Genomic DNA, 26183 nt, shown 5'->3' on the forward strand with positions numbered 1-26183 from the left:
GATGCCGCCACTGGCGTGATTGTTGCTTGGTCTCAGGTGTAAAGTGGTATGCCCATGTTTCGACACCCGTGACAACTGAGTCCAGAAATTTGTCCTGTTCGCCTGCAATGCGGTGAAGAAATGCGTGGGAAGCATCAACTGGTTGCCGCATGTGGTCCTCAGTCAGCATGCGTGGCACCCATCTTGCGCACACCTTCCGGTAGTTCAATGTTTCCGTTAAAATTCTGTGAGCGGTGCTTCGGGAAACCTCAGGAACCAACGTGCAGAGATCATCCAGGGTGACCCGCCGATCTTCAAGCATGCTTTGCTCAACCTTCAATACTATCGCCTCAGAAATTGACGGTTTCCCGCTCCTTTTCTCGTCGTGAATTTCGGTCCGACCAGCTGAAAAGCCTCTAAACCACATACGAACATTTTTGACATCGATGCACGATTCGCCATACATTTCCGTCAATTAGCGATGGATTTCAATCGGCGCAGTGCCCTTTGCATTCAAAAACCGAATAACTGCGCGCAATTCGCACTTGACGGTAACATCCAACGGGAGCTCCATTCTCAATGGCTGCCAAGCCAAGACTGAGCGCCTCAGTGCGGCGAGCACATGTTTACACACAGCGCGTGAAGCACTCTTTATAACAGTGTCACCAATTGCCACACAAACAGCGTTCTGTACTTATAAAAAATATAGGAGACTTTACTTTTGGGATTACCCTCGTATATTCCCGAACAGTTGAGACATTTTACTTGATAGTCGCTTGCCATTGTCGGCGGATGAATACGATGTTGCAAAGCGTGTGTTATTCCAAATTACAATGCAAAGTCCCTTCGAACATGCATGCATGGATCTTTGCATCGTAATTCCGAAATGGTTCAAATGGCTCTGAGCACTATGCGACTTAACTTCTGAGGTCATCAGTCACCTAGAACTGAGAACTAATTAAACCTAACTAACCTAAGGACATCACACACAACCATGCCCGAGGCAGGATTCGAACCTGCGACCGTAGCGGTCACACGGTTCCAGACTGAAGCGCCTAGAACCGCACGGCCACACCGGCCGGCCGTAATTCCGAATTAGGACACAAAGATCCAGGTCTGTATGTTGGAAGGAACTTTGCGTCTTAACTAGGAATAACACAGGTACCGCAACATTGAATTTATCAGCCGACAATGGCAAGCGACTTTCAAGTGCGGGAATATACATAGCGGATGTACGAGCACAGCTTGCAGACACATGGTTGATGACATATGGAATTTTGGGTATGGCAGTGACCGTGCTCGGTTAGCCAAATTGTCGTCATTTCATTACACAGCTGATGGTTGTCCATATTTGCAACTGCCAACACACTTATTGTATTTCATAATGGCTGAAACTTTTCATCGTGCTTCGGAGTAACACAGCCACTGCAATGTTGTATTTATAATAAAATCTGGAGTGAAACGTTAAAATCATACTTTTTCGAATAGCTATATTTTTTAGAAGGCCGAACACGGATTTATTCATATAGAAATAACAAGGAAGATTCCTTTCAGAAACTTGTCTTACAATCGCTTGCGTAAAATCTCCATTGAACTCCAAAGTGAAACGTTCAAATCCTTCTATTGTTTATAACACTACATTTACGTTACATGTGTTATTGACCTCTTCCTGCTTAGTTAGTGAAAGCAAAAAGATTTACGGGCCTACTGAATTTGATTGTAACACCAGCCCAAACTTATTTATAGTCTGCAGAAGTTAAGCATGACTGATAGTACTGGTACCAATCAAACACTATTTGGACAGTTTTTGGAAGACAGATTTAAAACCAAACGTAGATAGCCATAATACTTAACACACATGACAACTAAAATGCCAATAAGTGAAATCTTCATTTCCAGTGAAATTAAGTCCTGTTGTCGTAACACTTTCTAAGCGCTTTTAATGCTCTCGGAGCCATAAAAAATCTTTAAGTAGAAAGGAGTAAGGTTCAGATTTAACTTCCCGTCGATACGAATACAATTAATGTGGTAAATATAATTCAAACGTGGCTTTTCTATTAGTTTGGCAACGGCCTTGCCGCAGTGGATACACCGGTTCCCGTCAAATCACCGAATTTAAGCGCTGTCGGGAGTGACTGGCACTTGGATGGGTGACCATCCGGAACGCAATGCGCTGTTGCTACTTTTTGACGGTGTACTTAGCCCTGTCATGTCAATTGAGGAGTTACTCGATCGAATAGTAGCTCCTCCGTTCAAAGAAAACCATCATAACGACCGGGAGAGCGGTGTGCCGTTCACACGCCCTCCCATCCGCATCCTCAGCTGAGGATGACACGGCGGTCGGATGGTCCCGATGGGCCGCTTATGGCCTGAGGACGAAGTGCTTTTCTGTATGTCTGAGAGTGCCATCGTAATACGTCCGAAGAAGTACACATTGGGCTAGTGAAAAGCTGTGAGTTAGTATTTATGTAGAGGGACCATGGAAAATACACTTGATTGCCGTCCTGATCTCCAACGCCAGAGGCGAGAGCTTGCGTCAGACAGATAGAACATGGGGACTCAAAAAATTAAGTTACGCATTATTGTGGCAGACCAAGTAACTTTCATTGAATGCTGAACTGTTCCTCAAAGTGACACAGATACACGATTCTATTCGTCAACATCGTCACCAAGTCTCTGAAAAATACAGGTGAATTTTCTACCAACTACAATAATTATGGAAGCTGAATAAATGAATTAAAACTTGTGAGAAGGTCGGTACTTGAAGCCGGAAAATTTAATTATAAGATGTATATGACCACCTGAGGTACAGAATTTCCCCATTAAGTCCACCACTGGCGTGCTATTCCAATGTCGGAGAGCCCTTGCGATAGTGACGATTTAGGGAAAAAATAAGATGAAGATATCAACCGAAGTTTGTGTTGGAGAGGGCATTCGACTTGTGAGTCCATGCAGCAATGTTACTCACAGTGCTACAGTGGTGCAGTGTCAGCAGTTCTGCCAAGTAAACCAGAAGACCTGGGTTCAAGTCCCGGCAGGCACGCAAATTTTAATTCATTTATTAAAGCTTCCATCATTATAGTAGATAAATATGAGACTAAAATGTATCGAGGAAAATATGATTAAAAGTTCTACCAACTGCTGAATTCCTCGACAGCAGAAATCCAGCCCTTGGCCACGGAGCCATTCGGGACCCGCTTTGTGAATGACGTCATCGTTGGAAAATCTCTTTCTCGCGCATGTGTTCTTTCAGCTTGCCGAAAAGAGGGTGCAAGTTCTGGACTTGGCAGTCAGCGTCACCCACGTCTGTGATGCCTGGAACAAGTTGTTGCCGCCACTTCGCTACGGCTGAACGCGACAATGTTATGACCCTCGTACAGTGAGAATTTCGCTATGAATCTGCGTTAAATTTGAAACATGTCTTATTACCGCCATGAGCTGCTGATAAAATACTTTACTTACGCAACCAGTTTCAGTCTTCTGACCATCATGAGGTTTATAAAAGTATTCACGAAACATAACATCGTTACAGTCAGACGATAAAATCATGAATTATACCCGACTGTCGTCGTATTGTGACATAAATTACGTGGCCAACCTATGAAAATTGTGTTGGGTAGTGTACTCATTCATATTAAAACTGCCGGCCGAAGTGGCCGTGCGGTTAAAGGCGCTGCAGTCTGGAACCGCAAGACCGCTACGGTCGCATGTTCGAATCCTGCATCGGGCATAGATGTTTGTGATGTCCTTAGGTTAGTTAGGTTTAACTAGTTCTAAGTTCTAGGGGACTAATGACCTCAGCAGTTGAGTCCCATAGTGCTCAGAGCCATTTGAACCATTTGTTAAAACTATACATGGCGTTAACGCTGCGAACATAATCATTATATTACGATATGTTAACAGTATATAGAACATTGTTTTATCACTTGACGATAATGATTTTATACTTTGTCTAACACGGTACTGCGAAAGCGTTTATGAACCCGATGACTGTCAGGCAACTGAAACTGGTTGTGTAAGCAAAAGTATTTTACCAGCTGTTCAAGGCAGCAGTATGACATTTTTCCAATATATAAAATTTGTGGGGTTCGACTTCCTGAAAATAACCTACGTTTCAATTTGGGTGTTTCTCCCACAAAAATCGTAGTGTCCCGTATACTCTATAGAGTATGCTTCCAGCTATCAGGCCGTTTCAGACGCAATCCGCGAAGTATGTATTATCCATTTCACTGCAGAGTTCTTCCGATAACACGCAACATTACTTGCAGAATGGTTGTAGCGTTCGACGACATGTGTAACTTTCTGAAGTCCCAACGTACTTTCTGATCGCAGGGACCCACGTCACTAATCGGGAGCGATAGTCTGTTATTTTTATATTTTCAGACGTCATCGATTGAGCAGTTCACGATTCCACTATCGGTTTTGACCAGTTAGTGGCCATTTTCAGCCGGTGAATTAGTAAAAGGAGGATATAAAGAAACTTTTTATTTTCTGTAATATCTGCCAAATACTTTTCTACGTAGAGATTAAAAATATATATAATTATATGTAAACGCACATGCTGCAGCAAGCTGTTTCCGCTACGTTGTCAATAATACTGAAGAGTTCTAGGTTTTATGACAGTCTAAGGACGTGCACTGGCTAGTCGAAACAGCATTATGAAATGCTCATGTCGTTGTGTCAAGATATATAAATATAAAAGTCAGTCATTTTATCTGCAAGACATGCAACTTGTCCCGAAGTGAGACCAATATTTCATTGAGTTATGAACATCGAAAATCGTCTGCTGTTCTGGCTGAACTACGAATATGTATCCCCTTTTGAAGATCTGTTTTCACACCTCATCACCAAGCCGCCTTTCTCTATTGGCATAGCTACAGACGTAGCTATGGAGGACGATGGATTTCAAGTTGTATTCATGAAAGTAGATTCTGCTGAGAACTCGTTGTACTATCGTTTATGATTGCTGCGTTGACGGAGAGTGGCAACTAGTGGGGTGTACGACACTGCTATTATTATTGCATACCATTTTAAATCTAGTAAATGAGACGGAACCCTCGGGAATGGATGTGTGTGATGTCCTTAGGTTAGTTAAGTTTAAGTAGTTCTAAGTTCTAGAGGACTGATTACCTTAGAAGTTAAGTCCCATAGTGCTCAGAGCCATTAGAACCATTTTGAGACGAAACCTTGATGAAGGAAGAGGGACCTTTGCCTCAGTTTGCTGATTTCCCATTTTACACTAGTGTTGGCTGTTATCAGAGTGACAAATATTAAGACTTTGTGTAGCACGCCGGCAATCATTTTATTCTCAATTAGCTTCAGCGTCTCCTCAGCATTCATAAGTTTCGCTACCACTGACTGTGGCACACCTGACGACTTATGGGTATCCTTTCTTCCTATTTCTAACTAGATGATCACTCTGGGTTACAGTTTTTAACGATACACTGACTCTCGCTTACCTTTTTCTTTCCACAAAACCATTTAACGCTTCGATACTAGTTTTTATAATAAAGTCATGTGGTTTAACGTGATGATGATGATGATGATGATGTTTGGTTTGTGGAGCGCTCAACTGCGCGGTCATCAGCCCTCGTACAAAGTCCCAATTTTTACACAGTCCATTTTCTTTTCACAATCCTATCTAGTCACTTACACAAATGATGATGATGAATTGATGAGGACAACACAAACACTTAGACCCCGGGCAAAGAAAATCCCAAACCCAGCCGAGAATCGAAACCGAGACCCCGGTGGTTTAATGTGGCAAGCAGATCTTGTTATCTGTTGTTTGTGTCAACAGCCTACAGAGAACTCACGTATCGTATTGAGATTAAGGGTTTATAAAAAATATAGTATACTTTATGAAATTTCTCAAGAGCTATGCAGTAGCATTATAAACTGAAATCTCAAATGTATTGGCTGCACACATAAAGTTTGTAATTCCAATATTTGAAAAAAATTACACGTTTGATTAGTCTGATGTGGACGATAGACGAAGGTTGTGAACATTTCAGTAACTTTTGAGGCGATATTGGAGCACTGGCACCGATCCTACACTCAGAGTTTCTGTGTGGATGCTTAACCGGTGACGAGTCAGAATATATTCAGACACCTCTTATCTCTGTGCATTTTTAAATTAATTGTTCCCATTAACACCTCGCTTACTCTCTCAATGCATTATTAAGTTTAATTATCCCCTTCATTAACGATGGTGTTTCCATTTTTCGAATAGCGACTACAGTTGCCTACTCATCCAAAAAAAAAGGGTAATTAAATAACGGCATTGCACTTTGCATACTTTTAAATTACTTGTTTTTTCGATATAAATTTTTTAGTCACAACTAAATAAAACAACAGTATCCCGTTCAGTTGTTTGTGGAGGCAGTGCTTCGCCGATTATTTTACCTTTAGGGTTAATGGATGTATGTACAGGCGTGTGGACTGTGCTCTGATAGCAATGTATACTGACTGCAATTTTCGTTTCTGTCTCTATTCATGCCCGTATTGTGTTGAATCTGCATTGCTCTGACGCAAGTATAGTATTTCCTGCATGGAGTGAAATCAACTCTAATTGCTTGTAGCGGACTGTCCTCGGCAATAGGTCAATATAAAGAGGTGCTATAATATTCATTGTGGGACTGTTTTTCGGCTACTACTAACCTAACAGCTAGTCTTCGATTACAAACTTACCAAAGTTTATTTTCAGTACTAAAGAATTATGTAATACATAGAAAGATGTACACGTGTGACCAAAAAGAAAAAAAAAACTGACTCTTACAAAAGACATGGCCTGACGTACTCGTACGCACCGCAGGCGGGTAAGTGAGTGATTCTGTGTGACTGAGCGGCCACTAGAATGCGCTGCTGTTGTTCGTGTTTACTTTCCGGGCCTGGCACATATGACGCCACACGTTGAGTGATCACTGGAAAGGAGCGAAGTTGCCGTAAACTCGTTTAAAAAACGTTATCAGTATCTTTCAGAGTTAGAAACTGCATCAATGTGAATCTCCGTTTGGCTGGCTGTTGGAACATTGCAATATCCAAATCAGTGGTACATTGAGAGGCGAGAGTAGACAGGTGTTGGACTGCTAGGGAAAGTGAGTGTAGGGACATTCGTCGTCAACTTTCAGGTCGACCACGTCTGAGAAGCACAAGGGAGGCTCACCGTATTGTATACCAAACACATCGACACTTCTTATCTGTGCCTGGCGTGCGAGAACAAGGAAGGAACTACCGCAATATTCTGTATAATCCTGCACTGTTTGATGGAGACAAGCAACAGCCAGACTAGGGAATTGTCGACCTACGCCTAGTGTGCCGTTAAGACCACAACACAGAAGGCTGCTTATGGAGTGGTGGAGTGACCAGGAGGCACAGTGTTCAGGAATTAGTCGGGGATCGGAAGTAACGCGGATGACTATCGTCCGTTAATTGGGAGAAGTCTCGTTCTTGAAACTTTTTGGAGAGACACAGTGATGTTGCTCCTAAGGTCATGGCGAGAGAAGCCATCGAGAGTGCTTTCCGATCACAGCCGATAGTAGTGACTGAGGGAAATATGTCGGCATAAAGTCACGAATGTCCTGCTTCCACATGTTGCCTCTCATATAACAGAATCGTGGTGCCCTTTTTCGACAGCACAATCCTAGTCTACTCGTGGTTCGCGTCTGTATGAACGTCTCCATGACGTTGAGGTAGTCTTGTGGTCATCTGAATCTCCAGATCTGCCCCTGATAGAACACATGTAGAATCAGCTCTGACGTCAAATCCTTGCCATTGCCAGCATCTAGGATATGAAGGACCAGGTTCAAAATCTGTAGGCCAGCTTGTTTCAGGAGAGGACACGGATTTACATCGGCCTTCCTAACAGACTAACTGCATGCATCGAATCCGGGGTTGCTACTTATCGTAAATTGCTTCATACTGTTCTTAGCAAATATGACTCTATTATGTAATCACTGCAATAATATCCCACACCCCTCGATTCGTGACTTTTCGTTTCTCCTCCCATTCTCGGTGCTTCATTTTTTTTATAATACCATGTATAACAAAGACTGAAGAAATTAAGATGCTAGAAGATTTACTTTAATACTTGTGTGAACTACCTATGTAGGTTCGTCCTACGTGGCGTTTAACGTGATATGACTTGATAAAAAATTGAGGAGTACGAACCTGTAATGCATCGTTCCGTCAGTGTGGTGCAGCAGTATACAACAAAGTTTTAAGCGCAAAGCAGGGATAGAATAGCTTACAGTGAGGCGTCGTAAATATCACTCTATAGCATTCAATATGTAAAAGACTTCTTTTTGTCATCAGTCTTCTGACTGTTTCGATACGGCCCTCCACGAATTCCCCTCTTGTGCCTTCCACTTGCCACCTTCATCCAGAGTTATTATCTGTCTTCCTCTACAGTTTTTCCCCGTTACAGCTCCCTTTATTCCCATGGAAGTTATATCCTGACGCCTCAGTACATGTCCTACCATGATGTCCCATCTTCTTGTCAGTGTTTTCCACATAATCCTTTCCTCGCCGAATCTGCGGAGAACGGCCTTATTTCTTACCTTATCAGTCCACCCAATTTTCAACATTTGTCTGTAGCACCACATCTCAGATGCTTCGTTTCTTCGATTCTCATCTGTTCCGGTTTTTCACAGTCCATGTCTAACTGCCATACAGTGCTATGCTCCAAACGAACATTCTTAGAAATAAGACGTAGGCTTCCGCGGCCGGTGTCATAGTGATTAAAATTCTTCTGGGGATTATGCCGCGTCATTGCTAAAAACTTACAACCGTAATAACAATAATTGTTGTTAGTTTTAAGCAATGACGCGGCATAATACCCAGAAGAATTTTAATCACTATTCTCAGAAATCTCTTCCCCAAAATAATGATCTATGTTTGACAGTAGAAAACTTATCTTGGCCAGGAATGCCCTTTTTGGCAATGCTAGTTTCCTTTGTATGTTGTTCTTGCTCAGCCCGTCATGTGTTATTTTGCTGCCTAGGTTACAGAATTGCTTAATCATCTAATTTGTGGTAACCAATTGTCAATGCACTGTGGAAACATTCACTACTCATCATTGTTGATGCACATTGGTTTAAAATCGTTTGAAACCATCTGAGGTACTCTACAGGGACTTCGGAGCTGTTCACGAAGTAATCCTCCAGTAAATGTAGTGAAGGTGCTGTAGATTAAAAGCTGCCCCGTGGTTAAAAAATAATTATAGGCAACAATCCTGACTGGTCGTTACTTCAACGGCTTCTGCTTTGACTACGCGCACAGCGTACAACCTACAGAGAGAACCTGTTGCTTCGAACAGAGACAAAGATCTACAGTATTTGCATAACATGTAATCCAATAAAAAGAGAAAAATATTACACTAGTGAAGGGAGCACGGAAGGAAAATTTACATGCATGGACAGAGATCTTACGTTTCTTTGTAGGAGGCGCTGTTTGATTTTCCTGAAGCGAGTGTTGGAAACTACAGTAGATATAAGTAAAGGTGTTCTGAACGGATTTTACTTCCGTTCCTCCTGAATACGAACCCGTGTCATAATAGCTGCTTCGACGCGTTTAGCATAAAACAAGAAACGTCAACGATCTGCAACGAATTAGCTGAAGAAGTGCGCTGTATTCCGTGGAAAAGCTTACGCATAGTGGGGGCGGATGTTTGCGACGCGAAGGTGCTCCGGTTTCTCGCTATAAAATTCTTGGCAAGCTGAGCTGTCTGCGGCTGTAGGAATAACCTGTATCATTCATGACGCGGACGGCACAAGGCTAATTTTGTATCGACGGGGAAGTGAAAACGAGGAGTTCAGCTGTGGGCCGGGTAACTTGTTACAACATGGTCAACAGATTATTCATTTGGAACCTACGAGTTTATGAATTGCTACGAGAAAGAAAACTGGCATTCTACGGATCGGAGCGTGGAATGTCAGATCCCTTAATCGGGCAGGTAGGTTAGAAAATTTAAAAAGGGAAATAGATAAGTTAAAGTTAGATATAGTGGGAATTAGTGAAGTTCGGTGGCAAGAGGAACAACAGGGTTATAAATACAAAAGCAAATAGCGGTAATGCAGGTGTAGGTTTAATAATGAGTAGGAAAATAGGAATGCGGGTAAGCTACTACAAACAGCATAGTGAACGCATTATTGTGGTCAAGATAGGCACAAAGCCGACGCCTACTACAGTAGTACAAGCTTATATGCCAACTAGCTCTGCAGATGACGAAGAAATTGATGAAATGTATGATGAGATAAAAGAAATTATTCAGGTACTGAAGGGAGACTAAAATTTAATAGTCATGGGTGACTGGAGTTCGTCAGTAGGAACAGGGAGAGAAGGAAACATAGTAGGTGAATATGGATTGGGTCTAAGAAATGAAAGAGGAAGCCGTCTGGTAGAATTTTGCACAGAGCATGACTTAATCATAGCTGACACTTGGTTCAAGAATCATGAAAGAAGGTTGTATACATGGAAGAACCCTGGAGATACTAAAAGGTATCAGATAGATTATATAATGGTAAGACAGAGATTTAGGAACCAGGTTTTAAATTGTAAGACATTTCCAGGGGCAGATGTGGACTCTGACAACAATCTATTGGTTATAAACTGTAGATTAAAACTGAAGAAACTGCAAAAAGGTGGGAATTTAAGGAGATGGGACCTGGATAAACTGAAAGAACCAAAAGTTGTACAGAGTTTCAGGGAGAGCATTAGGGAACAATTGGCAGGATTGGGGGAAAGAAATACAGTAGAAGAAGAATGGATAGCTCTGAGGGATGAAGTAGTGAAGGCAGCAGAGGATCAAATCGGTAAAAAGACGAGGGCTATTAGAAACCCTTGGGTAACAGAAGAAATATTGAATTTAATTGATGAAAGGAGAAAATATAAAAATGCAGTAAATGAAGCAGGCAAAAAGGAATACAAACGTCTCAAAAATGAGATCGACAGGAAGTGCAAAATGGCTAAACAGGAATGGCTAGAGGACAAATGTAAGGATGTAGAGGCTTATCTCACTAGGGGTAAAATAGATATTGCTTACAGGAAAATTAAAGAGACCTTTGGAGAAAGGAGAACTACTTGCATGGATATCAAGAGCTTTGATGGAAACCCAGTTTTAAGCAAAGAAGGGAAAGCAGAAAGGTGCAAGGAGTATATAGAGGGTCTATACAAGGGTGACGTACTTGAGGACAATATAATGGAAATGGAAGAGGATGTATATGAAGATGAAATGGGAGATCTGATACTGCGTGAAGAGTTTGACAAAGCACTGAAAGACCTGAGTCGAAACAAGGCCCCGGGAGTAGACAACATTCCATTAGAACTACTGACAGCCTTGGGAGAGCCAGTCCTGACAAAACTCTACCATCTGGTGAGCAAAATGTATGAGACAGGCGAAATACCTTCAGACTTCAAGAAGAATATAATAATTCCAATCCCAAAGAATGCAGGTGTTGACAGATGTGAAAATTACCGAACTATCAGTTTAATAAGTCACAGCTGCAAAATGCTGACGCGAACTCTTTACAGACGAATGGAAAAACTGATAGAAGCCGACCTCGGGGAAGATCAGTTTGGATTCCGTAGAAATGTTGGAACACGTGAGGCGATACTGATCCTACGACTTATCGTAGGAGAAATATTAAGGAAAGGCAAACCTACGTTTCTAGCATTTGTAGACTTAGAGAAAGCTTTTGACAATGTTGATTGGAATTCTCTCTCTCAAATTCTGAAGGTGGCAGGGGTAAAATACAGGGAACGAAATGCCATTTACAATTTGTACAGAAAGCAGATGGCAGTTATAAGAGTCGAGGGGTATGAAAGGGAAGCAGTGGTTGGGAAGGGAGTGAGACAGGGTTGTAGCCTATCTCCGATGTTGTTCAATCTGTATATTGAGCAAGCAATAAAGGAAACAAAAGAAAAGTTCGGAGTAGGTATTAAAATCCATGGAGAAGAAATAAAAACTTTAAGGTTCGACGATGCCATTGTAATTCTGTCAGAGACAGCAAAGGACTTGGAAGAGCAGTAGAACGGAATAGACAGTGTCTTAAAAGGAAGATATAAGATGAACATCAACAAAAGCAAAACGAGGATAATGGAATGTAGTCGAATTAAGTCGGGTGATGCTGAGGGAATTAGATTAGGAAGTGAGACAATTAAAGTACTAAAGGAGTTTTGCTATTTGGGGAGCAAAATAACTGACGATGGTCGAAGTAGAGAGGATATACAATGTAGACTGGCAATGTCAAGGAAAGCGTTTCTGAAGAAGAGAAATTTGTTAACATCGAGTATAGATTTAAATGTCAGGAAGTCGTTTCTGAAAGTATTTGTATGGAGTGTAGCCATGTATGGAAGTGAAACATGGACGATAAATAGTTTAGACAAGAAGAGAATAGAAGCTTTCGAAATGTGGTGCTACAGAAGAATGCTGAAGATTAGATGAGTAGATCACATAACTAATGAGAAGGTATTGAATAGAATTGGGGAGAAGAGGAGCTTGTGGCCCAACTTGACTAGAAGAAGGGATCGGTTGGTAGGACATGTTCTGAGACATTTAGGGATCACCAATTTAGCATTGGAGGGCAGCGTGGAGGGTAAAAATCGTAGAGGGAGACCAAGAGATGAATATACTAAGCAGATTCAGAAGGATGTAGGTTGCAGTAGGTACTGGGAGATGAAGAAGCTTGCACAGGGTTGAGTAGCATGGAGAGCTGCATCAAACCAGTCTCGGGACTGAAGACCACAACAACAACAACGATAAGATTCATCTCATAGAATAAGGGTTGCATATAAGGATCCATTCACCGGTGTTTTTTCTGACGCCTCCCTATTTGATAGAGTGGCCCGAAATCAGTAGGCTTCAGGCTACTCCACTGCAGGCTGTAGCTATGCTGATTACAGAGGTGCGCAGTTGTTTGTAATATTCATTCTTGGGTACTTACTCCTTTTGAGTAGCTTCAGCTATTTAAATGGGGTTCAACCGAGGGCTTGCGGGAAGTCGGACTGACGTATCGATGGATTGTTGGACTTGTTGAGCACAATGTATCGGTGATGTGTCGCTGCTTTCACCGGCGGTCGGTGGAACGTTCTGACACCTATAGACCAGGTCCCAGACGTCCACGTAATGTAGACGCACGTCAAGATCGAAGCGTTATGCGAGTAGTAGTGGCCGACATTTTCGAGGGACGAAATCCTGGCACCTGTTGCCACTACATTATCGTCAGCAGGATTAATATCACGTGTGTCTTTGGCCAGGCTACCGCTGCCACCTCGACACCGCCACTCGTGGGTACTCCTGTGTCTTGGGAGAGTTGACTGCAGACTGGAAAGGTGGTCTGTTGTCTTGATGAACATATGAAGACAATAGGTTGTGCTTGCAAGCGTGTTCTGGACATACATGTGTATGAGCTGCATATTCCAGAGCGCATTCGCTGATGAAACATGGGTCCCATCCCAGGCTTCATGTTGGGGTGTTGTGTGGAGAGGGAGTGAGGAGGGGGGGGGGGGAGGCTCAGTTACAACTCGCGGCCGCCGTTGGTGATTCTCCAGGGTAAAGTACCTATTGAAACAGTACCCGCTACACTGCGCAGGCAGTTATTCCCGTGCTACTGTCATTTCCTTGACAGGGAAGTGCTGTGCTGCAATCCAACATGCACTTTGTGGTGTGGAATAAGTACCCTGCTCAGCAAGATCACCAGGTCTCTCGCCAATTGAACGCGTATGGGACATGATGAAGTGGGAACTTACTCGTTATCCTCGGCCTGTAAGAACCGTTGCCGAATTGCAACAATAGACGCAAGATGCTTGGGACAGTCTATTGCAGGATGTCCTTCCTGCATTTATGATCACTTGTGTTAGAGAATACTTACTTGCGCTGCCGTCAGAGGAGGGTACTTCGTCTGAATTTGTTAATTCAAAACTTGGATTTCATGGTCAAGCGGCTGCTCATAAGCCACACATCACGCCTGTAAATGCCAAACAACGCCTCGCTTGGTGTATCGAGCATAAACGACTGAACAGTGGAAAAAAGTTTTGTGGAATGACGAATCACGGTACACAATGTGGCGATCCAATGGCCGGGTGTGGGTATGGCGAACGTCCGGTAAACGTCACCTGCCAGCGTGTGTAGTGTCAACAGTAAAATTCGGAGGTGGTGGTGTTATGGTGTTGTGATGTTTCTCATGGAGGGGGCTTGCATTCCTTGTTGTTTTGCGTCGCATTATCATAGCACAGCCCTATTTTGATATTTTAAGCACTTTTTTGCTTCCCTCTGTCGAAGAGTAATTCAGGGATGGCGATTGCATCTTCCAACACGACCTAGCACCTGTTCATAATTCTCGGCCTGTGGCGAAGTGGTTACACAACTATAACATCCCTATAATAGACTGGCCTGCACTGAGTCCTTACCTGAATCCTATTGATCACCTTTGAGTTGTTTTGGAACGCCGACTTCGAGCCAGGCCCCACCGACTGACATCGATACGTCTCCTCACTACAGCACTCCGTGAAGAATGGGCTGCCATTCGCCAAGAAACCTTCCAGCTCCTCACTGAACGTATGTCTGCGAAAGTGGAAGCTGTAATCAAAGGTAAGGGTGGGCCAACAGCATACTGAATTCCAGAACTACAGATGGAGGCCGCCACGAACTTGCAAGTCATTTTCAGCCAGGTGTCCGGCTATTTTTGATTACACAGTGTATCTTAACTTTAGTATAGACTTTATTATCAACATTAGCAAGTAGCATCAAAATCCATACATTAAAATATTACTTTATAGCTTTTTGTTCGAACGATTGACGTCACAAGGTGGTGCAGAACAGTGCTTCAGTTACCCTATTTGCAAACTTCTTTCCATAATAGGGAACGTATGTCTCTTTAACTGACAACTTTACTTCAGTACTCCATTTTCTATTCACAACTTTTTAGATTTATAGCGTATGCATAGAGAGTTGAATTCTTCGAATTACTTTATTGCTACTTGCCTACTTAACATTATTCATTGCTGTATGGTGTGTGCAGGGGCAAAAATAAAAAGCAAGCATCATCCTTTACTGGGAAGAACACCAAGAGGTTTTTATGCGGTAAATTTGTCAGTGGTTGTGACACATGACACGTCAATGACATTGAGTCATCATGCACACTTTCATTACTCTCACTTCAAAAGGCAACATCACTGTTGTACGTTGTCCTTTGCTCTTGAAGAACCGTTTTATTCTTTTACCCATTTCGCACATAAACCTTATTCTCACTACTTTCACAATTGCCAAAAAAAGGTTGTCATATAATTGAAACTAATTGATCACTTCGATGCATAACAGAAAAATTGCACGTTCTAGATTGACAGCGACAACAGGGGACTACGAATAACCTCAGTTTCCTTAATATTTCAGTTGAATTTAGATTTCTTACAACATATACCACTAACAAAAGATGTATTTCTCTTGGGTAATACTTATTTGTTAGGCATTAAAAACACTTCAAACTGATCATTCCTTACTTTTAATATCTGCGGACGAATCCAATAAACGCGTCCAGTTCTCTGTGTAGGCGGCAAATTTATTGGAAGACAGGAGTAGGCTACACGTGGTTCCTAACGTCATAATAGGATTTGTCGGGGGCTGCTTCATTAAACTGATCCAACGCACCTAATATGAGATGTGATTTGCATATTACATCACACTAATTACAGCACATGTCAGAGACGCGGTGCTACTGCATACGACACAGGATGTCAAACTACCTCGATACAACGAATGGAGAACACTACATAACAGATATACTTCAAATAATAACCAACAAATTAATACAGTTATCTTGATTCGATAATTAATTCTCTGATATTCGACACAGGATTATTATACTACTAGAAACACCACACACACACACACACACACACACACACACACACACACACAATGCTAGAGAAACATATATTATCACTAATAGACTTCCGCTATTAGTCGTCATTTGGAATTTTTATTGGCAGATCTAGATTTCAGCTAGAAACTAGCCATTCTCAATGCACAATCATTTTTGGTCAATGCATGTAATGCCTGTTGGTCGGGCTTTGGTCACAGTTCATTGAATTATTTACTAATCAAATTTAACGGTCGCTGCGTGCAACAGCCTATGAATGGAGGGTAACCTGATATATTATCGAGTTACTGAAATAATAACAAATTTTGGAAAAAAGCATTTTATTATTTTTAAATCTTTTTCTTGAAGTTTGACGAACAACTGTAAATAACAAGTACCAAACGTACCCACAATCTGTGCAGTGACACATGAAATTAGATAGTATACGTAGACGTATAGAGAGTCGCTTTTCTCTGTCTCCATAAATGAATAGGCTAAAGCGTCGGAAAGAAGCATACTCTTTCAAGTTATTTCCGCCGAGGGGCGTCGAACCAGCTGCTGCAGGGTCTGACATATGTGAACCACAAGCAATTCCAGGTCGCATATCGGAAAGGTAAACTTTTATGTTTATTCAGCTTTGTTTCATAAAGCACAACAGAAGAAAAAGAGAAAGAGGTTGGTAGAATATAAGAGGACACTGAACAGCTAATTAAATATGTGAAGGGAGATTACATTGTAAGTAAACATGAGTGGAGAGGAATGTGATAATAGAGGATAAAAACGAAGAAATAATTACGGGAGAATATGGACATCGTGGTAGGAATGAGAGAAGAGAAAGATTACATAAGTTCTGCTGACTCACTATTTAAAAATCACAAGAGGAGTAGGGGAGACAGAAAAACTCCAACTGGACTACATCGTGGTAAAAGAGTTTCGAATCAGATAATGGACTGTAGGGCTTACCCAAGAGCATTTGCAGACTCGAATGCAGTTTAGTAATGATGAAGAGTAGAAGAATTACAGTAGACTGACTTGCAGTAGAATGAATTTTGAGAGAATCGCGGGAATAATCCACAGTAGGCAGTTCACTTGTAGATTGTTGGACATCCATGAAACAGGCAGTCACTGAAATGGACAGACAAACATATGTAAAAGGAAGGTAGCAGCAAAGCAACGTTATGGAATAGAAGAAATACTTGGACTTCAACTTCTTTCATTGAGATTTGCCTATTCTCAAGAAAATTGTATACTATTTTAGGTATGTAGATGATACCTCATACTGGTAGATGGCAGCCAAGCAGATATCTAAAATATCCACCAAAAACTGAACCAACTAAACCCTAAAATTAAATTCAGTATGGAAACTGAGGAAAACAATACAATTAACTATCGAGACCTCACAATGTCAAAGATGATAGTCGCCACATATTTTATATCTATAGAAAGAATAACACTTCCGACAACATTATAAATGCCAATTCCTGTCATCCAGTGGCTCATAAACTTTCATTTTTCCATTCAATAACGAATAGATTAAACAACCTACCATTAGAAAAGCCAGCAATTCAGAAAGAACTTGACACACTTCATTATGTAGCCTATACAAATGATTTTGGTCACAACATAATTACAAAATTATACTACAAATGTAAAACATCAAAGCAGAACACAATACATAGCGAGATATGCCTAACTCGAGAAACATCACCGACACAGAAAATAAGATGCGTACCAGCAGTCACCTTGATAGAATTTCGAAAAGGATTAATGCACAAATATTCAACTAGCCTTACGAACCAATAACAAACTTTCACTAAAATAATGTTCCACCACCAATCGAATGTAATAACCCAGGCATATAAAAAATAACATTTGGCAACTGTAATAGCTTTTACATTGGCCAAACAGAAAGAAATTTTAGCGTGAGATATAAAGAACACATTAGAGAGAGCGAATATAATCAGTCCAGCTTATTTCTACACTTGAAAAATCCAAATAACACTGCTGATGCGATCGAAAGTGCACTACATATTTTTCACAGAGTACCAAACGGTTTCGCAGTGAACACTCTTGAGGAATTACAAATCTATACCCACAAACATATTAAACGAACTACGTCAGAAACTTTATTGAACTTTTAGAAGACGAAAATGGATTAATCTGTAGTAGTAGGTGCAACAATAAAAGACAATCGTGGCACATTTTAGTTTATAAAATATTATCACTGTTAATCTTTGTAAACCTATAGCGTCGTAAGGGGAAGATTGTCAAACTGTTGTGGCGTCGTAATTAACATTTTATTTTCAACATCTTGACATCATTTACCACCTTATTAAAGGTGTGACAGTTATAAAACGGTCCACTAATGACATAATATGGATGTCATATAAATCTATAGGTGAGTACAATGCAGCTACTTAAACATGAATTAGATTGGCATCCATACTTGTTGTTTCCAAAATTGTAGCTGCAAGTACTTGAATATGGCTATAAAGCCGAAACATTCTGTCGTAAGTAAAGACTACTCACAATAAGCAGCTATTTGTTGTGTGTACTCTAATAATGACGTTGTTATCAGACGTATATTATGCTGCTGGCCGTACAGTAGAGTAAAAGTGAGTTATAATTTGAGAACCGCTTTAAATGAATTAAGAGTGTAATGAACAAATGCTACGGACTGAAAAGAAGCTGAAGAAAGATATGAGTAGTTTGGCGTAATGGAAATGAGATTAGGAATAAACTTATCATCGAAGCTAGTGACTATGACGTAGAAGGGACCGCTTCTATAGCCAAACGACTAGCGTCGCTGCCTTCGTTGCGGGAGGCCCGGCTTCGATTCCCGCTACCTCCTCACGGTTTTTCTAAGGTTGGGAAGCGTGGGATGGCGTCCACTCAACATCATGAGGCCATGTGAGGAGCTGATCGAATAAAGAATAAGCAACAGCGTCAGCAGTCGTCTTCTGTCCTCAAAGGCTGGAAGGATTAACCACATATCCGACGATCATAGATCGCTCGTCGTAATGCCTTGTAGGCAGCACTCAGCTATTGGGAGCAGAACTTAGGTCTAATCCGCCAGTTCTACTGGTAAATAAATACTGAGTTTGGTCTGATGACTCGTCGTGATCGGGCGAGCTGGCGCTGAGGTCAGAACAGCAGAAAGCAACGTAATAGGTAAATGTAAATGTCGTCTGACTAGGGCCTCCTTTCGGGTAGACCGTTCGCCGAGTGCAAGTCTTTAGATTTGGCACCACTTCGGCAACTTGCTCCTCGATGGGGATGAAATGATGAAAATTAGGACAACACCCAGTCCCTCAGCGAAGAAAATCTCCGCACCATCCGGGATTCGAACCGGGGCCCACAGGATTGACATTCCGTGGTGCCGACCACTCAGCTACCGGGGGCGGACGACGTAATTGGTGGTAGCAGAGTTGTTTCTGTTAATTTGTATTAATGTATGTAAAACTGCGTAGTTTTTTAAATTATATTCCATATATTTATGAACGAAGTGAAACCTCAGTGTGTTACTTTTAGGACATTTATCTAGATATGGCGTTAACCTAAGAGTTTTTCCGTCAATATAACAGTGCCTTTCCAGTTTGATGTAACACTGGATACTTTTAGCACACTCACGAGCACGAAGGGAACCTACGTGCCGTGAAATGGTGTGAATTGGAAAAGAGGAACAAAAAGAAGTCGAAGTACAGGAAATTAGTCTCACTATGGGTCCACTATAAATGCATTAAATATAATTTGTCGCGTTATTTTCGTATACAGTTATCACTATACTGTTGCTCATAGTCTACGTCTCGCGTAATCCGTGCACGTACAGATTAATGCCGACAATCTTCATTTCCGTATACCATCATGGAAAGGAACAGGTAGTGGGAAGGGGTGGGTTTTTTTCTGGGGGAGAGGGGATGATACTGGTACTCAGCTTGCGGGCTGCAAATGGAACACCGACTTCAGTCACTTTCATTACGTTGCGTCAGTATAGCCTCTTGTGGCCTACTTCACATTTGGCACGTTGAACTACATTTAGACGTGAGGATATTGCTATTTTCACGTCTTCGGCGAAGGAAAAGGTTAGCTGGATGTGCGCCAGTCAGAGTCGCGTGGCGCAAGTAGGCGCAAACTTCTTGTAGGCGCTCGTTTAAAGACGGTGGGTGCTTCAGCTTTACGGGTAGCGAAGTGCAGTTGCGAGAAGGCTTAAAACGGCGCGACCGCCACCCCGGTGGCCCGCGGAACAGAGGCGCCCGCTCGCGACAGGCACTCTGCGCCACCTATATATAGCGAGCTGCGTGGGTGGAGGCGGCGCAGCGGCAGGTTCACGGCAGTTAGCGGCTTCAAAGGCGGCGCCGAGCTTCCTGCGGCCGAGACGTAAACAGCCGCATTAAGTGCTGTTCGGGCGAGCAGCTTGCAGCTGCTAGCCGCTAGCAGACCGCTCCGCCCTGTAGTTAAGCTCTGGGCACAGCGCAAGGCGTCTGTGGAGGCCGCAGTTGGTCCTCCTGCCGCGGCAAGTACTAACCGGCATACAGCTGCTTGAAACGTCAAAGCGGCTTCAGCACGTTGTACCGTATCGTACTAATCCTTAAAACACAGTGGTTGTAGGGAGGGAGAGGAAGGGCTATTTCTTTCCAAGTCCCTTTTCAGCCATCCTGAATACCTGCAGTGCAGTGTCTGAGACACTGCGTTGACGATGAGCAGCGACATTCAACTAAGAAAGAAGTCACAGACTGTGATTCCACATCAGCTGTAGAAAGTTTCAGAACAAATGAAAATTTGTGCTGGACCGGCAGTCGAACCTGAATCTCCCGCTTGTCGCAAGCGATGGCCTTAAAAACTTCGGCTATCCGAGCACGCTCCCAGAAGCGGCCCAAATCTCCATTTTTCTTCGCTTCTACCGTCCCTTGTGCTAGCAGTATAGCAGCGTCATTTCCTTACAGGGTGAGACACTGGCTCAGTGTCTTTAGTGTTTTCAGCGCCTCATCTTATGTGGCACTCAGAATAACATAGTGCGAGCACAAGGGACAGTAACACTGGGGCAAATGGAGGTTTGGACCGCTCCTGGAAGCATCCTCTGATAGTCCAAGAGGTTAAAGCGACTGCTCGCGGCAAGCAGAAAATCTGGGTTCGAATCCCGGTTTGGCATAAATTTTCATTTGGTCTGAAATATTCTATAGCAGATACAGAACCAGTCTCGCAGTTTGCGAGCTTATTCTTAACTTTATGCGGCAGTTGATAGTCAATACAGTATTCACAATGAACTGCAGCATTTGAAGCCATAGTGAGGCAACAGTGAGAGAAAACATTCCACCCTCTGTGAGAATCAATGAAACATAATTTGAGCACAAAGGAGAGTAAACAACACGACAAATTGTGATTTGGACCGCTCCTGGAAGTCTGCTCAGATATGCGAAGTGCTTAAGGCGACTACTCACAATAAGCGGGATATCCACGTTTTAATCCCTGTTTAGCAGAACTTTTTATTTCTTCTGAAATATTCTACACTGATGAAGAATAATAGTCGCAGTTGTAGAGTTAAATCAGCTTAATAAGTCTCACATAACTTCAAATACCACTTGTAGCGGTACAGATTTCTAACTACTACGATCTATCGGGTCCTACCTTTGCTGGACACAAGTTCACAGGCGACATGGGGATGCCCCATCAACTAGAAAGTGGAGTGAGCTTCCAATGCATTGACTGTTGTTCTGCCAGACCGGGTCGTGGAGTGAACGATTGGGGGCGGCTTCCATTAATGTGAATATGGGTGCGTAGTTTTTATGCAACGATTAGTGTCGTGCAAAATGGAACAATATATATTTATTTACTACAACTAGAAAGAAGCAAAAATGGCACTGGGTAATTCGAGGGGTGATGTGAATAGTGTACTCTGAATATACTTCCTGTGGTCTTTAGGTTGTGTCAGTTATTACAGTGCGTAAGTTGATATGTAATGCTGTCCACAAATAGTCCGAAGCCGAACTAATACGACTGCAAACTCCAAATCAAAAGTCATACTGAGTAAATAAACAGATAATAAAACCTTCAAACGACTGGACAAATTACGTACTCGTGGGTAAGGACTTGTATTTTCAGAATGGCGCCGATAAGTTTTCCGATCCAATCTCTTCCAGTCTGCACCTCTGCCAGGTTTGTGTTGTCGACAAAAATCCCTTATTTCTTCCTTCCTTTCTTGCTTCCATATGTAGCTGGATCTGTTTATTAACATTTTTATAAGGATTAAACTCTTATCGAATCAATTAAAAATATCCACCTGCATCCATCTCCATAAATAAATAACTTACATGACCATTTTTCTCTCTCAGTCAGTTATTAACCCTTTCAGCCCTGAATATTTGCTGGAGGAAGGAAAATTTTTCTTTGATGTGGTAATGCTCTTAGGTGATTTATTAAATGATTTTAGATGCAAGATTTATACAAAAATGTGTACCTATTTTCAAAATACAATTCATACACATGGCTTCATTTTATGAACTAAATAAACTAATATTCTCTATTGTAATGAATAGTAAAATTATCAATCAACAGCTATCATGCAAAATAACAACAACAACATTCAATTACACAGTGGAATGTAGCGAACCAACAACATCCGTGTATGCTGGTGGTCACGAGCTGCTGCGCGCTGTTATATTGACTGGCTGATATTTTCATACTGATGCACAACAGCTGGAAGCACTTCCGCGTTATCAAAATGTTTGACGTTCACAAATGTGTACGTTAGGCATCAGCTGGGAAAAAATACTTCTGTTTCAACTGAAACACAGTGAAATTTAATGTACGCAATAGTAGCCAGAGGTTCTGAATGCTTTTAAGCAAATGCTTTCATCCTCTCACGATTATTCTTCTATCTATTTCTGTTTCTCAATTAGCCACGCCACTTCTTCTGACCTCCCTTTATTACTTGTGTTCCATTACTTTCCCTCTCTGTCCCTGCCCCCTGTTCTCTCACATACGGTACTACATGTACCCGCAGTTTATATCTAACTGATTGTAAAACATTTTTGTTGTTCCACTTTTAATGAGGTGACAAACTATTTTAATATCATATACATTACCTCCCCCACGTGCTAGATTAAATAAATCACTAAATAAAATAAATAAATAAAAACAGAAAGTGAATAAGACAGGGAAGGTGAAGTTACCTACTACTGTGGCCCCTCGTAACAGATCCAATAAGCACATTATTCTCTGAGGATCCTGTTCAGGTAATGTATCTACGCTGAGTCTAATTACATATTTTAACACTGATATGGATATTGACTCTACTGGTTTGGCAAAGGATGCGATATTCGATATAACACAGAAAGAAACAAGTTTTCCAGAGCCTTTAAAAGACTTTGTCATAAGTGAGCCACTTGTGCACTCACCTCCATAACTTTGCCGTGGAACGGCTTTAGGTTTCATTACCAAGCTACGGTTTCTTTAGCGTCTGTATTGGTGGCACCCCTGCAGGTCCTCGACCGGGAGTTACGTGTACGCCCAGCACACACTAGAACTCTGGCTGCTGGCGTTTGACTATCTGGGAAGGAGTCTCGTTGGACTGCATCCTGAGATTGCTCACCATGAAGCGCCGCGTTTGGGTCGCGAATGTTTATTTTGAGGAGCATGCCTACGCGTACTAGAGAGCTGCCACTTCCCTTTGCGTGTACAGTAGCATACTCTGGTGCTCAGGTAGGTCTGTTTCCCTCTGCCTTTGTTGGTGGACATGACCACATATTTGGTCCTTAAATGTCCTAGGCCTGACGCAGGAGAAACATTGAGTACTATTTCTCGTGTGCGGTAAAGTGTCCGCCATGTTTCGTAAACACCCAGTGGTTTTATTACAGAATTTCGTTTGTTGTTTATAAGCTGATATGGCATATTATACTGCTGGTCGTAGTTTTGTCCAAAGTGTATAACATGGATTACCATCCCGGTAGTAAAGACATCTCCGAATTTAACATTTATTCTACTTAGAGAGGCCTTGCATTTTGTCTAATTCTGTCTGTGAGTACTTGGTCTAGAAAAACTTGCTTTTTCCTGCACTACTGGTGTATGTGTTTCCTAGATTGAGGTATCTTTAATTGTGTGTTAAACTCGATCTAAATAGATAGGCCTTACCTGCACTCGTGGTGCGTGTGTTTTCTAGGTATAGGTGTCTGTACAGTTTTCATTGTCGGTTTACTTTAACCAAGAAGATTTACCTTTACTTGCACTTCTGATGCATGTACGCTCTGGCTGTAGGTATCTTTGATATTTTGCATTAGTAGTTAAGAGTGAAAGTTCCATTTATGCTTTGTACTTTAGTTAATTCTGAAAATTTTACTCTGTTAAGACCCAGTACATATGGTTCTAAACGGGCTCAGTCATGCTTAGAGGCCGTGTTTATCAATGATAGCCGACATGTTGACTATTTATTAGAAAGGACATCTTCTTCAATAAAACTCTATTGTTATGCTAATTATTACTTTTGTACTATGTGAAGCGCCATCAGTTGGTCACTTAAAGCACAGTTTTCTTTTTTGTTTTAATATAACATCGTATCATTTCAAGCATGTGTGTCTAGTTTTATCTCTCTACCTACATTATTCCATAAAGTACTCAATTTTCAGATTTATCGGACTCTCGGGTTACCCTGTCTTTTCGACTCAGCAGTCGATAATACTTATATCTCTGTACTGATCTTGCACGTCCTATAGAACTTCAGCGCGGTAATTTTTCTTGGTTAAACGATTTTTATTGCTGTTTCGTTTTTTATCTAAATACGACTTGACACCTAACAGAGAATTTCAAGTAATGGTTACAACCTGCCAAGCGTTCTTGTCACACAGCAAGATATTTGAAACATGCTAATTTTGATTTATTTTCGTTCGATAGCGCCCTGTGAATAATTGGAGATCCTGCTGTTTAAGTAGAGACAGCGAAGCTATGCTCTGAAAGAGATGAACGGATTGGCGGAGCAAGGGAAGGTAGTGGGGACAAAAAAACAAAGTGTGTTAGTGGGAAGAAGCGGAGACCAGAGAGAGAGAGAGAGAGAGAAAAAGTGAAAAGGCTTTTCTGCGAGTATTGAAGAGCAGGGAGGACAGCCGTGAGAGAGAGAGAGCCAAGCAGAATAATGAAAGGAACGCCTGGGATTACAGGTCACAAAAAATTTTAGCGAGACCTGCGTTTCGAAATCTCCCCGCAGGCGGAATCCCCAAGTAATCAATGTCTCGAGTCCCGATACTTGCTTGCGTTTCTTCCAGCTGGGGGCTGTGTGCAAACAAGGGTTCCTTACGACTCATTTTGCTCTGTCAATACCCTTTTCGCAGGTAGGCCCCTTTCAGTAAACAAGTGACGGGTACACGAGGACAGACTGGGCACGGTACCGCCGGCAGCGGCGGATAATTCTGCCGTGTTGCGACTGCGAACTGCTGCTGCGTTAGCACAATGAAATGTAAAGAACACCGCCTGGCCTTTCTTCCTCTATGTGCACGAGTGAGTGTGTAAGTGTGCGTCTGTATGTGTGTGTGTGTGTGTGTGTGTGTGTGTGTGTGTGTGTGGAAGAGGGAGAAAGGGGTGGATATGCAGTGCCCTTCGACTGGTGGGTAAACCGGAACGCGCTCTACGTTTTCAGAGCTAAGCCAGAGTGTAATGAAATACACAGACGGTGCACTAAAGGTTGGTTGGTTCCACTTATGTACCTTTCCCCTACCTCTGACCTTTCCGTTACTTTTGCAGGCACCCACGACCTTTGCGAACGAAACATCTACGCATCTAACAGGACTGAGAGAAACGACATGATGACATTGTCTGTTAGAAATATTTTTCACGTTATCATAATGCTGTTAGTAACAGATAAATTTTGATCATGTCACAAAAAGCGTACTTGTGTTGTGTTTCGTGTGTGTGTTTGTGTGTGTGTGTGTGTGTGTGTGTGTGTGTGTGTGTGTGTGTGTGTGTGTGTACGCGTGCGCTTGTGCGTGTGCGCGTGCTGTCACTAGAGCTACTCGACACACAAATGTCAAATTCTATAATAAAAACAGCTGTCATACCCTCCCTCCCGGATATGTGTGCCCTTTAAGCCTCTGCTTCCGGGACACGGGATGCGCGTGTGGGCCCCGGATCAAATCCTGCCTGCATATTAACGACGACGGCCAGCCTGCATGTCTTTTTAGGTGGTTTCCCGCAACCGACAGGACGAATACCGCGCTGGTACTCACGTCCCGCCTAAATTACACGATTCGCAAACAATAATAAATTGGAAAGAAATAATTCCTCGGAGAGATTCAGTATGGATGCTCATTTGCTTACAAGAAAGCATAGGACTCCGACTTTGACGTCTGATGTGAGATTGCTGTATAA

The sequence above is a fragment of the Schistocerca serialis genome, chromosome 7 (genome assembly GCF_023864345.2).
Source record: "Schistocerca serialis cubense isolate TAMUIC-IGC-003099 chromosome 7, iqSchSeri2.2, whole genome shotgun sequence".
In the NCBI taxonomy this organism is placed as follows: domain Eukaryota; kingdom Metazoa; phylum Arthropoda; class Insecta; order Orthoptera; family Acrididae; genus Schistocerca; species Schistocerca serialis.